Source organism: Prionailurus viverrinus, chromosome B1 (genome assembly GCF_022837055.1).
Source record: "Prionailurus viverrinus isolate Anna chromosome B1, UM_Priviv_1.0, whole genome shotgun sequence".
Taxonomy (NCBI): domain Eukaryota; kingdom Metazoa; phylum Chordata; class Mammalia; order Carnivora; family Felidae; genus Prionailurus; species Prionailurus viverrinus.
The window spans coordinates 1,658,862-1,672,069 of record NC_062564.1 but is presented as its reverse complement, the minus strand read 5'-3'; the positions used below and the strand labels follow the sequence as shown (position 1 = coordinate 1,672,069).

The 13,208-nt window shown below is 53.4% G+C and overlaps 1 protein-coding gene and 1 non-coding gene across 3 annotated transcripts in view; both read right to left on the bottom strand.

The window, feature by feature from the left end:
- ARHGEF10 (Rho guanine nucleotide exchange factor 10) overlaps window positions 1-8,828 on the bottom strand; it is a 108,951-nt gene extending 100,123 nt beyond the window's left edge. The window contains exons 1-2 of one of the 2 annotated variants that reach the window (XM_047856720.1): window positions 8,761-8,794; window positions 8,348-8,439 (exon numbers count right to left, since the gene is read on the bottom strand). The gene's annotated coding sequence lies outside the window, so the exon portion shown is untranslated. Of the gene's footprint in view, window positions 1-8,347; window positions 8,440-8,760 lie in introns of both variants that reach the window. The other variant, XM_047856719.1, reaches the window with a different exon arrangement.
- On the bottom strand, window positions 4,587-4,670 carry TRNAQ-UUG (transfer RNA glutamine (anticodon UUG)). The gene has a single exon. It is a non-coding gene; the product is annotated as a tRNA-Gln (tRNA).
- Window positions 8,829-13,208: the final 4,380 nt, after the last annotated feature.

Here is a 13,208-nt window from a genome sequence, read left to right as displayed (position 1 = left end):
AAAATTTAAAAAAAAAAAAAAAAAAAAAAAAAAAAGAATTAATACCAATCCTTCCCCATCCTCTTCAAGAAAAACAGAGGAATGGGAAACACTTCCAACTGCATTTTAGGAGGCCAGCATTACCCTGATGCTAAAACAAGACAAAGACAACATAATTAAGGAAAATTACAGTCCCGATGAACAAAGACGTAAAAATCCTCAGTGACATGGTGCTGAACCATAATGAACGCCACACTGAAAGGATCGAACGCCGTGACCAAGTGCGGCTCACCCCAGGAATGCCAGGCTCAACATCGACAAGTCAACGAGAATCACCTACCGACAAAAAGAAAGACAGAGATCACAGGGTTATCACCATCAGTGCGGAAAAACCATTTGACAAAATTCGACATCTGTGTATCGCTTAAGAAAAAAAAACCCTCAACAAGTGGGTATAGAGACAACGTACTTTGACCTAACAAAGGCCCCACGGGGCAAGCCCACAGCTGACATCACACTCAGGGAGGAAAGCAGAAAGCGTCTCCTCTAAGATCAGGAACAAGACAGGGATGTCCTCTACCACCACCTTTCTTCATCATGGTGCTGCAAGTCCCAGCCTCAGCAATTAGGCAAGGAAAGAGACAAAAGGCATCCACACTGGGAAGGCAGAGGTAAAACTGATACTCTCTGCAGACAACATGACACTGCCCATAGAAAACCCCAGAGACTGCACCAAAAGACCGTTAGAAACAAATTCAGCAAAGCCGAAGGACACAAAATCAAAGTAGGCACAAATCGGCTATACTTCTACACAAAGTAACAAGTTACCAGAAACATTAAGAAAATGGGCGCCCGGGTGGCTCGGTCAGTTAAGTGTGCGACTTCGGCTCGGGTCAGGATCTCACGGTTCGTCGGTTCGAGCCCCACATCGGGCTCTGTGCGGACAGCTCGGAGCCTGGAACCTGCTTCGGATTCTGTGTCTCCCTCTCTCTCTGCCCCTCCCTCACTTGCACTTGGTCTCTCTCTCTCTCTCTCTCTCTCTCTCTCTCTCTCTCTCTCAAAAATAAATAAGCATTTAAAAAAAGTGAGGGAGAGGGGCGCCTGGGTGGCTCAGTTCGTTGAGCATCCAACTTCAGCTCAGGTTATATATCCTGGTTCATGAGTTCTAGCCCCACATCGGGCTCTGTGCCGACAGCTCGGAGCCTGGAGCCTGCTTTGGATTCTGTGTCTCCCTCTCTCTCTGCTCCTCCCCCACTTGTACCCTCTTTCTTAAAAATAAATGAATATACATTTTTTAAAAACCGGGCAGAGGATCTGAAAAGACATCTTTCCAAAGAAAACATACAGGTGGCACAAAGGCACATGGAAAGGTGCTCTCACCATCGGGGACCATCAGGGAAATGCAAATCAAAAGCACATTGAGAGATCGCCTCCCGCCTGTCAGGAGGGCTAAAATGGAAAAGACGAAAGGCAAGCAGCGCTGACAAGGATGTGGAGAAAGGGGCCCTGGAGAAGGCACACAGGTTCCTCGAAACATTAACCCTAGAACTCGCCCACGGTTCGGCAATCCCACTTCTGGACAGTCATCCTAAGACGCGTGTAAGCCACCGAAGTGTCCACGGAAGGAAGAACGGGAAGAAACTACGGTGTGATACACACGCCACGCAGAGTACTACCCTGCCGTGGGGACAGAGGTTCTGCTCTCCGCAGCGACACGGACCGGCTGGCCGCGTCACAGTGGCTGAAACAAACGGAGAGAGACAAGTATCAAGTGACCTCGTCTTACGTGGACTGAAAATGAGCTCATAAGCACAAAGAACGGATTGGTGGTTGCCGGACGCAGGGGTGGGGGTGGGAGAAGTGAGGGGAGGGTGTGAGAGATCCAAGATCCCGCCGACAAGATCAGTCGGTCCTGGAACGTTCCACAGGCAGGGACGCTAGCGCTAAGAGCACACTATGGCACGCGGGTCCCCCGCTGTCCGAAAGTACAGCGTTCCGATGAAATCCCTCAGAGCAGAGATAGAAGGAATTATCGTTCATTTCTATGGGAAAATCTGTGACCGTGAACAGACCCCAAAAACTATTCTCTCAGGCTTTTCTTGGGCCACAGGGACACATGCCGCTAACAGACGCCCGAAAGAAACGGAGAAGGCACTGACGGGGACAGGCGGCTGCACGCGGAGCATCCCTCGGACAGAGCCGGGCCGTGCCCCTCTGGCTGGAGGACACACGTCTATTTTCACGGATCGACTGTTTTCACAGAAGCGAAATTCTCCTCGGGCCCTTTGGGCAAGGGAAACCGGGTCCTCACGTGGGTCTTTCCAAGAAGCCAAGTGGCTTAGCGTGACCTTTCAGAAAGCGGGAGACGCTCGTATCTGAAAGTTGCTAAGGGGGTATGCAAAATGTTCTCCCAGAGACATCGCCGGCCCCAGCGGGAGGCACCTTGCTCAGCATATCGAATTGTGAGCACTCCCACCCCCAGAAACCTCCTTCTCGCCCTCGCTCAGGACAGAACTTCAACAGCTGGGAGTTACCCCGACCCCCCTTTCTCCTGTTCCCAGCATATAACCCATTGGGAATCGGGGCACTTCCGTCTTGAAATCATTACCGGAATACGACCAACCACTCCCTCCAAGGCCACCTGTCTGGCCCACACTGGCTCCTGTCTCTTGCCTGAGTTACTGGAAAAGCCTCACAAGTGATCTCCCTTCCCCATCCTCAATCCTCTGTAAACTGTTTTCAAGACTGCAGCCAGGATGGCCCAGTTAAACAGGGGTCACGTGTAGTCGCAGCCCTGCCATGGCTTTCTGTCACCCTCTGTCACTTCCCTGAGGCCAAGTCCTACCTCTGTCTTCCGCAGCCACGGGCCGAACTGCTGTTCCTGGACATGCCTGGTACGCTCCTGCCTCAGGACCTTTGCACGTGCGATTCCTTCTGCTTGGAAAGGTCTCGTGGCCTTATCACTCACCTTCTTTAGATCTTTACTCAAGTATCGCCCTCCTAGCGGTCCTACCTGCTCCCGTGTGAACCGCATCACCCTCTCCTCACCTTCACACCCCCAGCCCTGCCTCCACCTTTACTCTTCCAGAGCATTTATCGTAGTCTCTAGTCCATTTCAGCAGGCCTATCATGTCGGCTTAGTGGTTGAACCCATTCGATTCCTGGTGCGAAGCCCGGGGGGAAAAGGTGCCTGGGGCCCTTCCGCAGCCCAGAGCCAGAGAGCAGGCTCCCCGGCCAACTGCGCCCCCGAGCACCATCAGGAGAATGGGCCTTACTAGGAACACACCTGCGTGTGAAGCCACAGCCGCCTCGGTTACAGGTGAGCACGTGCACGTCCTGTCCCAGCCCGAACGCTGAGCAGGGACCCGTCCCAGGGTGCACGTCTCCCTCTGGCCAGGTCCTGCCTAACAGGGCCATCTCCTCGCTGCCGCGAACACCTGTGCCCGGTTCCCGAATACCCCTGCGGCCGGGCAGAATGGGACACCTGTCACTCCCTCCTGGTAAGTCGCGCAGTGCGCAGGAGGGACAGCAGACCGCCCGGGCTCTGCCTCACTCTCACACATCAGGCCCAGACCGAGGCCCTCACGGAACGCCACTGGCCCCCGCGGTCCTGGGAACCTGGCGGCGGGAGCGGGATCTCAGCTGCAAATGACAAGTGACCCCCTCCCTGCAGCACAGCAGTGGTGGACAGGACAGCCCGGCGTGGCCCCGTCAGAAACACTTGTGCCGCCAGACTCCCCGACACACCCACGACATTCCCGCAGCTCCCGGGAGGCAGGGGGCACGCGGGGCATGAGTAAGCCCAACCCCCCCCCCCGCCCCGCCCCGCGACTGGGCCGCTGCCCCCCGCCCCCCCTCCGCCGAGTCCAGGCTCCAGAGCGGTCTTATCACTGCTGCAGCACAGGGCCGGGGGGGCGGAGCCCAGTCCCTGTCCTTGGGGCGAGCCGAGCGACAGCCCACAGCCTCCCGGCCGCCCGATCCACCCGGCCCGCAGGCCCAGACCTGCTGGCACAAGTGACGAAGAGACACGCAGGATTCTTTCTGCCGGAGCTCAGCACCAGCCTCGGGAGCGCGATCCTCCTGCTCTCCGGGACTCCCCGGGCTGTGTCTACACTGGCCCGCGCAGGCCTCCCATCCAGAAGGCTCAGCAAATGCCCTCGGGGCTCAAGCCACTTCCCAGCCGCTGTTAAAAAGGCAGAGCAGCCAACAACCACAGCTGTGCTGGAAACTCGGACGACAGCCCTCCTGAACACAGCCCTTCCAAGCCCTGGCTTCAAACTTCGCCCGCTGGCCATGGAGGACCACGTCAGCATCAACACCTCTTCCAACACACTCGCCTCTTGGTCCTTAAAGCCAGGAACCAAGTGCAAGTCACTGCTCTCTTCTCCGCTCAGAGAAATGACAATAACAGAATGAAACCCTCAGTGTGCCCAGCACGCTTGTGTCAAGATGTAATGCCCGGGCCTTTCTCACACGGGCACCATTTCTTACTTCAACGTTTATTTATTTTTGAGAGAGAGACAGACAGAGCACAAGAGGGGGAGAGACAGAGAGAGAGGGAGACCCAGAATCCGAAGCAGGCTCCAGGCTCTGAGCTGTCAGCACAGAGCCCGACGTGGGGCTCGAACCCATGACCCTGAGATCAGGACCTGAGCCAAAGTCAGATGCTTAACCGACTGAGCCACCCAGGCACCCTAATGTTTTTGTTTTTATTTATTTTTGAGACAGAGACAGAGAGTGGGTGGGTAGGGGGCAGAGAAAGAGGGAGACACAGAATCCGAAGCAGGCTCCAGGCTTCAAGCTGTCAGCACAGAGCCTGACGCGGGGCTCGAACTCATGAACCATGAAATCACGCCCTGAGCCGAAGTTGGGGGCTTAACAGACTGAGTCACCCAGGCGCCCCGTCCCATGGGCAGCTCTTAATGACCCACACTAACAAGAGAAGCCAGAAGTTCAGAGCTCACGTATATATCTGACATCGTGGTTTTCCTTGTAACATCTGTATCTCAGAGTAAATGTCTACGTTGCCTTCTTAAAATAGTAACGATGATCATGGCACTGTCACGTAAGGGTCTGGAGCTCCACAGCCAAGCCATGTGGCCGTGGCCCGGATAAGAATGAAGACACACCCTCAGCCCACAAAGCAAAGCCCACATCCTCAGGGACCCCGACACGCCTCACACGGGAAGATCCCTTGCTTTGCGAGGTTGTCCGTGTACAGAATACCCAGGCACCCTCCCCCATTCCTTCTGCTTTCTTCATGAATTCTCCAGTTTGGGACTTGTGAGTGGTCACTGGGTCAAGCTTCCGGAGTCTAGGATGGGCCAGCAGGTAAGCAGACCCCTCGGAGCGCCCGCAGAGAGCTAAGAGCCGCTCGATTCCCTGCGGACGTGCAATGCACCACCGCCCCCCGGCTCCTACACAACGTACCCCCCTTCTCCGTGTCTCCCTGTCACAGAGGCCACCCCACACAGTTTTAGCTGAGGCTGTGTTTTACTGTAACCAATTTCTGATACTGGAAGGCGGTTCATGGGAGAGAAAAACATGAACACTACAAAAGATTCAATATTTCAAAACATCTTTTTCACGTGAAAATATGAAATAAAGACACACAGCCCCTCCCACCAGCAGGCATAGATCACTTCAGTGACTCAAAGAAAAGCAGGGGGAAAAGAGTACCAGTTGTTGGGACAACCATTCCTTTTCATGATCGGAGCTTTGACGATTCACGAACAAGCAGCGAAGAGAGTGAGCTGTGTGTGTCAGGGAGGCTGGGGGCGGAGAAGGTCCTGGGTCTGTCACCTGCTGTCAGCCAGGGCCGTCCCTGTCACAGGCGAGGCCCCGCCACAGCCTCCCACAGAGGCACTCAGCTCTCATCTGGGACCCCGGGTCAGACTCACCCAGACCTGGAGCTCCTGTGCCTACCGCACAGCTCCGGGATCTCCCCTGTCCTTCCAAAATTACACTTGCAGGAGGCTTGGGTGAGAAAGGTGTGACGCCACCTAACCGAAGCTTCACACCTACTCTCCCCTTCCGTCTTCTTTCTCTCCACTCCCCTCCTACCCGTGCAGACTAGGAGTAACGTATCAGCTGAACACCAACACGCTCTGAGCACGCTCTGAGACCTTTCTACCACACCCTGTGCAATACAGCAACATCCTACAACTCGGGTTTTTAAACTATTATTTACGGAACAATACAGCCAAAATCCCCCCATTTTCATTTCACTCTGCTGACCATTTTCTGTGTAAAAAGCCTTTCCATAGAAACTGTGTTCCTGCAACTTTGTAAGTGAGTAGACTTGAAACTCTGTGGCATGACCTGACTCACCCCGGGTCAGGTGAGCGCTTCCAGACCTCAACCCAGGGCTCCTGACATCAAGCCCCTTGCTGCAACCGGCCTGCCTCTATCCAGAATTCCCAAACACTTTCCTCTTACCTTCACTGCAAAGAAACTACATAGAAAACACAGCAGATCAAAATATCGAGATGATAAATTCAGTAAAAGTAGAAAGGTCAAAGGTAAAAAGTGGGGCGCCTGGGTGGCTCAGTCGCTTAAGCGTCCAACTTTAGCTCAGGTCATGATCTCACAGTTTGTGACTTTGAGCCCCGCATTGGGCTCTGTGCTGACAGCTCAGAGCCTGGAGCCTGCTTCAGATTCTGTCTCCTTCTCTCTCTGCCCTTTCCCTGCTCGTGCTCTCTGTCTCTCTCAAGAATAAACATAAAAAAAACAAACAAAAAAAATTTTTTTAAGGTAAAAAGCTATTTTAAATAACGCTCAATTTCCCTCTTCCCTGATTGTAACCCCTGGTGGAAGGTTAATCAGTTATGACACAGCACCTTAGACAAATGACAAGGAACCAGGAAATTCTGTATCTGACTACAAACGGACCCCCGTCCCTAACCGTAGACGTTAGCCACTCAGTCATATGCTAGGGCCAATCAAATAAACACTGTTAGTTGTGAAGCAAATTATATTTCAAAAATACAAACACCAAATCTTATCTTTCCTTTCTAATAAAAGTTATTTCCTACGAAACAGATATGCGAAATAGATTTAGTAAGCAGTAAGTGAACAGTGAAAACCTCACCCCTGCGATGTTCCACCCGGCGGGGCACTCAGGCACGCCTGCACCGAATCCGCAATACTGACTGTTTCTTAGGTTGTACTTTCCGGCTCAACCAGAGAGGAGAGAACAGCCCGCGAGGTTTGGAGTTAATGAGAAGTTTCACCTCTAGCAAAAGTGAGTCACTGACATGAATACTGCATTGCGCCAATCTGCTGCTTTCTCTGAACACGGATGCATTGTTTACCCAGATGTTGATGCTCAAAACTGAGGGTCTCACAGAGGCGAAGTGTCGCCAGCTGGGGGTGAGTAGGTGCCTCCTGAGTATGGCCTGCACCCCTGCTTCAGTTTCTGGAGCCGTGATACTCTGAGAGAACGGGGACACATACTTGCTTCCAAGATGTAATTACGTTCATCCTAAAGTAGACCAATGACTTTGTCTTTACAGGAAAAGGGAAATTACTGTCCCAGATAAACACCTCAGTTCCTCCCGTGACTGGAGTGGGGTCTGGTAGAGTCCAGCCTCCAGGCCCTGCCTGGAGGACCCTCCCACACAATCCTGACAGCCCATTACCACTATCCCGTGGGGGAGGACCCCAGGCACCCTGCCGAAGTTGGGGGGCTGCTCGTGGGCTTGCTCCCTCCACATCTGTGCACGGGGTAACAGGAGAAATTCCACCCAACTTGGCGGCCACTCGTGGTCTGTTACCTGTACCCAGGAGTGACAGGGAGCTGGGGGCTGCTCATGGACCCCCTTACACATGAGCTGTATTGTCTGTGCCAGGGGACAGGGGACACCCCACTGGGTGGGGTGCTGCTCACGGTCCATCACCTGCACTGTGGGTGCTCAAGGGTGCAGGGGACACCCCTCTAAAGTTGGGGGGGTTGCATATGAACCACTCCTTGATATCTGTGCTCAGAGGAGACAGAACACTCGTCTGAAGTTGGGTGGCTGCTCATGGGCCTGTTACCTGCACTGTGTGCTGGGCTGAGGGCACAGGGGCACCCCACTAAAGTTGGGAGGCTGCGTTCAGTCCTTTATGTCCACTGTCTGTGCTCAGGGGGAAGGGCATACCCCGAAGTTGTTCAGGGCAAGGGCGGGGGGGGGGGGGGGGGGGGGGGGGGGGAAGGGTGGGGGGAAGGGGTGCTCATGGGCTGGTTAGCTCCACAGTGGTGCTCGGGGTGCCAGGAAGCATCCCGCAGAAGCTGGGTGCTGCCCGTGGTCCATTACTTGCACTGTGTGCTGGGGTGAGGGCACAGCACGCACCCCACTGAAGCTGGGGGCTGCGTGCGGTCCGTTACCTGCACTGTTCCTGGGGAACAAGGCCCCCACCACCAGGGGTCTGCGCCTCCTGTAAGACTCCGGGTGGGCGGGCAGCCCAGAGTTCACGGATCTGTGGGATTTAGCGAGTTTAGGGGGCACTGGACGGAAGAGAGACTTTCAAAGGAAAAAGCAAACTCGTCCGAGACCCGCGATTAACTCGCTGGACGCGCCCTTCAAGGACCCCCGCCTCCCATTCCTGGGCCCGCGCCCTCCCCACCGGAACCCGCCTCTCCCCGCAGGACCCCCAGACTCCTTGCGACCGTCAGTCATCCCTGCCCCCCCCCCACAGACCCCCGGACCCTGCCCTTGGGCCTGCACCGTCCCCCAGGGATCCTCACGTCCCGGCCCGAACTCACCCCCCAAGGACTCTGGCCCTCTAGCTAGCACTCACCCAGGCGGGACCACCGCCAGCCGGCCCTCCGAGCGCCCCTCACCCTGCCCCGCTGCTGCCGCCCTGGGATGCGCCCCGGCCCCGCCCACAGGGAGGCAGCTCCACCCCCACAGTCTGATTGGGCGGCTTCGACGGTGCCGGGAGCCCATTGGATCCTACGCCTGCCCGTCCTCGGCCACGCTCCGCCCACACGCCCGCGCATTCCTGCGGGGCCACGTGGCCGCCCGCGGCCCCTCCTAGGCCCAAAGCCCCGCCTGGCTGCGCACGCGTGGGCGGGGGGCGGGGGCACGGTCCCCCAGACTCCTGGCCCTTCCTGAGGACGCTTAGGCTGTGCACATGTGGGCGGGGGGCATGGGGACGCCACCCCCCACCCAAACGCCAGCACTTGCCGAGGACCCTTAGACTGTGCACGCGTGGGCGGGGGGGAGGCATGGGGACGCCCCATCCAAACGTCAGCTCTTCCCGAGGACCCTTAGACTGTGCACGCGTGGGTGGGGGCAGGACCACCCCCCACTCCCACCCTGCCCCAGATACAGGCCTTTCCCCAAGCACCCATAGACTGTGCACACGTGGGCGGGGTCGTGGGTAGGACCCCCTCCCCCCACCCCCCGACGCCCGACGCCTCCCGAGGACTCTTGGGCTGTGCACGCGGGGGAAGGAATCCCCCTTCCGCCCACTCCCACCCCGCCCCAGACACTTGTCCTCCCCCAAGCACCCATAGACAGTGCACGCGTGGGTCGGGACGTGGGCAGGACCCCTCAAATCACCTGGCCCTTCACGAGGACCCTTGGGCTGTGCACGCGGGTGCGGGGGCAGGACCCCCCCACCCCCGCCCCCATACAGACACACCTGTCCTTTTTGAGGACCCTTGAGCTGTGCCTGGGCAGGGCCCCTGGGCCACAGACCACCCCCCAGAGCACCGCCCCTTCCTTCCAGTACTGGTCCAGCCTGCAGGGCCGTCCTGGCCCCTCAGGAGGTCAGCTGCTCTCAGACCCGCCAGGGCTTGGGCCTTAGGAAATGCAGCGAGTTCACACGTTTCCCAGCCAATTTTCAGAGGCAAGGAGTAGCGCTCTGAGAGACACAGTGCGCCTTCGGCTTCCGCCCCCCAATGCACAGCGCGTCCTAGGCTTTCCAGCCTTCGCAGACTTCGAGTCCATCTGTGGTGGAAAACGGGCGCACGCTGGGTTCCGCGGGGAAGCGTCCAGCCTGGACAGGAAGGTCGCCCCCGTGCTGTTGGGCTTGTTAACCAGCAGCGCCTGTCTCATCATTTACAAAGAAACGCACTATTGTTACCATGACCACCGAAGGGAGGAACCGGGGACCCGGGTGTCTTTAACCAGACTACGAAGAAACCGAACTCACGGCTGGAGGATGTTCCCTGGTACACGGGCCTCACAGGTAGCACGGGTGTTCTTGTTTTTCCAAGACGTGGGCCCCTCCCCTCTCCTGCCCAAATCTCTGAACCCCAGAAGCGATTTAAGGTCGGGATTTTACAGCTGCCAGACATCTCAGAGATCTCTGGCCCCACTCACTTGGCTTAGACAATAAAACCAAGCAGCTAATTGTCATAATTAATTGAAACATTAAGTGCCCCTACAGCTTGGCTGCTCTGTGTAAGTTCATTCGCTGACAGTTTTGACTAATGTAAATCATGGTCCTAACACACAGAGACTGTGGTGATTAGGAAGTAAACAATAGTAGGTCAGGCAATATTTTAGCAATATTTACTTTTTTAATGTTTCTTTATATTTGAGAGAGAGACAGGCTAGGGTGTGAGCGGGAGAGGGGCAGGGAGAGAGGGAGACACAGAATCCCAAGCAGGCTCCAGGCTCCCAGTTGTCAGCACAGAGCCTGACGTGGGGCTCGAACCCACGAACTGTGAGATCATGACCTGAGCTGAAGTCGGAAGCTTAACCGACTGAGCCACCCAGGCGCCCCTAGCAATATTTATTATTAGCATTTGCTGGTTTTGTAGAATAGGCTGAGCTATTTTTAAATCCTATTTCAGACCTATCTTACTGCACGCTCTGAAGATACTGGTGCCTGAATCAATGAAAAAACCTATTTCCTGTCAGTGAATTAATAACAGAAAAATATTATAATGTCTGTATTCCTAGGGTTCTTTCAGGACCTTACTCAAAGGTCTTCTACCCAGACAATTACCTTATTGGTCATGGTGAACAGACGTTAAAAGATGAACTAAATTAGTTCTAGTTTGCCACACAGCAAGAAAATCCTGATGCTTGTTACGTTTCCGGATCAAGAAGGCCAGCAGTAAGGGGGAAATAGTACCATGTATAGAATAAACAAAGGATTTGGAGTCCATTTGGGGGATGCTGTTCTGGTTTCTGACACTGAGAAAATCCTGTGACTTACACAGTCTCTAACCATATAAAAATGTGACTAATAATATCTACATCACAGCTCAGAAGCTTAAAGGGAGACCTTGGGGTGCCAGCGTGGCTCAGTCGGTGAAGTGTCTCTTGATTTCGGCTCGGGTCATGATCCCAGGTGGTGGGATGGAGCCCCGCATTGGGCTCTGTGCTGAGCATGGGGCCAACTTGGGATTCTCTCTCTCTCTCCCTCTGCTCCCCCCCGCCCCTTTCCTTCTCAAAATAAATAAACATTTAAAAGGGGGAACTCTACAAAAAGGCACTGGGATGTCTGGCAAGAGCAGGTGCTCAGTAAGTCATAATAATTGTTTGGGTCTATTTTTTTCCCCAGAAGAATGAAAACATATTGAATCAACATTTCTAATAGATGGCTCACAAGCTTACTTTCAAAAACTTAAGGACAATCACAAAGCTACAATTGTGTCATATTTCGCTCAGAAATTGTGTTCGGGGACCTATGAGGACAATGTAGTAGTCCCGTCGTAACTAGCAGTACGGATTGGAGTTTCCCATTTCCAAATGGTGGTGTTGACACCGTAGCTCGGGGCCGCCAGAAAGGGCATGTGGGGGGGACCACAGGGCAATGTGCCCGGCGGGGCTGGGTCAGGCGGAACTCTGATTTAAGGCTCCAATCCTTCTAGCTCATTCCAGTGTTCCTCACAGATGTATTGCCATTTTCTGTGAGCCCTGATATGGAAAAGGTTGCGAATTTCCACTGAGATTCCTTCTTTGACCTTTAGTATATTTAGAAAACTTCGGTTTAATTTTTAAACATTGAGAGACTTTTTGGTTTTCTTTTCATTATGACTAAGGCTTAACTCCCCTGTGGTCTAAGCATATAATCTATATAATTTCAGTGTTTTCAAGCTTGTAGACTTGCTTCATGGTTCAGCGTATATAGTCTATTTTGGTAAATGCTCTATGAGCACTTGAAAAGAATGTATTCTGCGTGTATTATGTAATGTTCTGTACGTGTCAGTTAGGTCATGTTTGTTACCAATTTCCGGTCTGCTTTTTCTATCAGATATTAAGAAAGGTGTATTGAAATCTTCAAACATGCTATTCTATTCAACATTATATTGGAGAATCTACCCAGTGTTATAAGGTAAGAAAAACAAAAAGTACGAAGAGAGGAAAAACTTGATTATTGACAGATAATATGATTGTTTCCATAGAAAATCCAAAGTAATGTGCAAATAAACTGTTAGAATTAAAAGCGGAATGTAGACATTTGAGTTGGATCATAGCCTTAAAGTATAAAGTTTCCGGGGAAAAATGTAGAAAATACCCATCTTAGGGTAGAACACAAAATGCACTTACCATTTAAAAGGATTCAATGGGACTTCATACAAATGTGACATTTATCTCATGATCATTTTTTTTAAATTTTTTTTCAACGTTTATTTATTTTTTGGGGGACAGAGAGAGAGACAGAGCATGAACGGGGGAGGGGCAGAGAGAGAGGGAGACACAGAATCGGAAACAGGCTCCAGGCTCCGAGCCATCAGCCCAGAGCCTGACGCGGGGCTCGAACTCCCGGACCGCGAGATCGTGACCTGGCTGAAGTCGGACGCTTAACCGACTGCACCACCCAGGTGCCCCTCATGATCATTAAGAAAATGGAAAGGCAATGGGGCGCCTGGGTGGCTCAGTCGGTTGGGCGTCCAGCTTCGTTTCAGGTCATGATGTCACGGTCTGTGAGTTCGAGCCCCGCGTCGGGCTCTGTGCTGACAGCTCAGAGCCTGGAGCCGGCTTCAGAATGTGTGTCTCCCTCCCTCTCTGCCCCTCTGCCACTTGTACTGTGTCTCTCCAAAAAATAAGTAAACAAATAAATATTAGGATCAATTTTAATAAAAAAGAAAATGGAAAGCCACAGCCTGGAAGTTAAGATGTGCAATATACATACTGAATTCCTACACATCAGCAATAAAAAGACAGTCTATTCAAAAATGAATATTTCACAGAAGATTTACTGATGGCCAAGAAGAACCAGAAAGGGTACTCAACATGTGTAACTTTCAGGAAAATCCAAATTAAAACCACAATGAGATACCA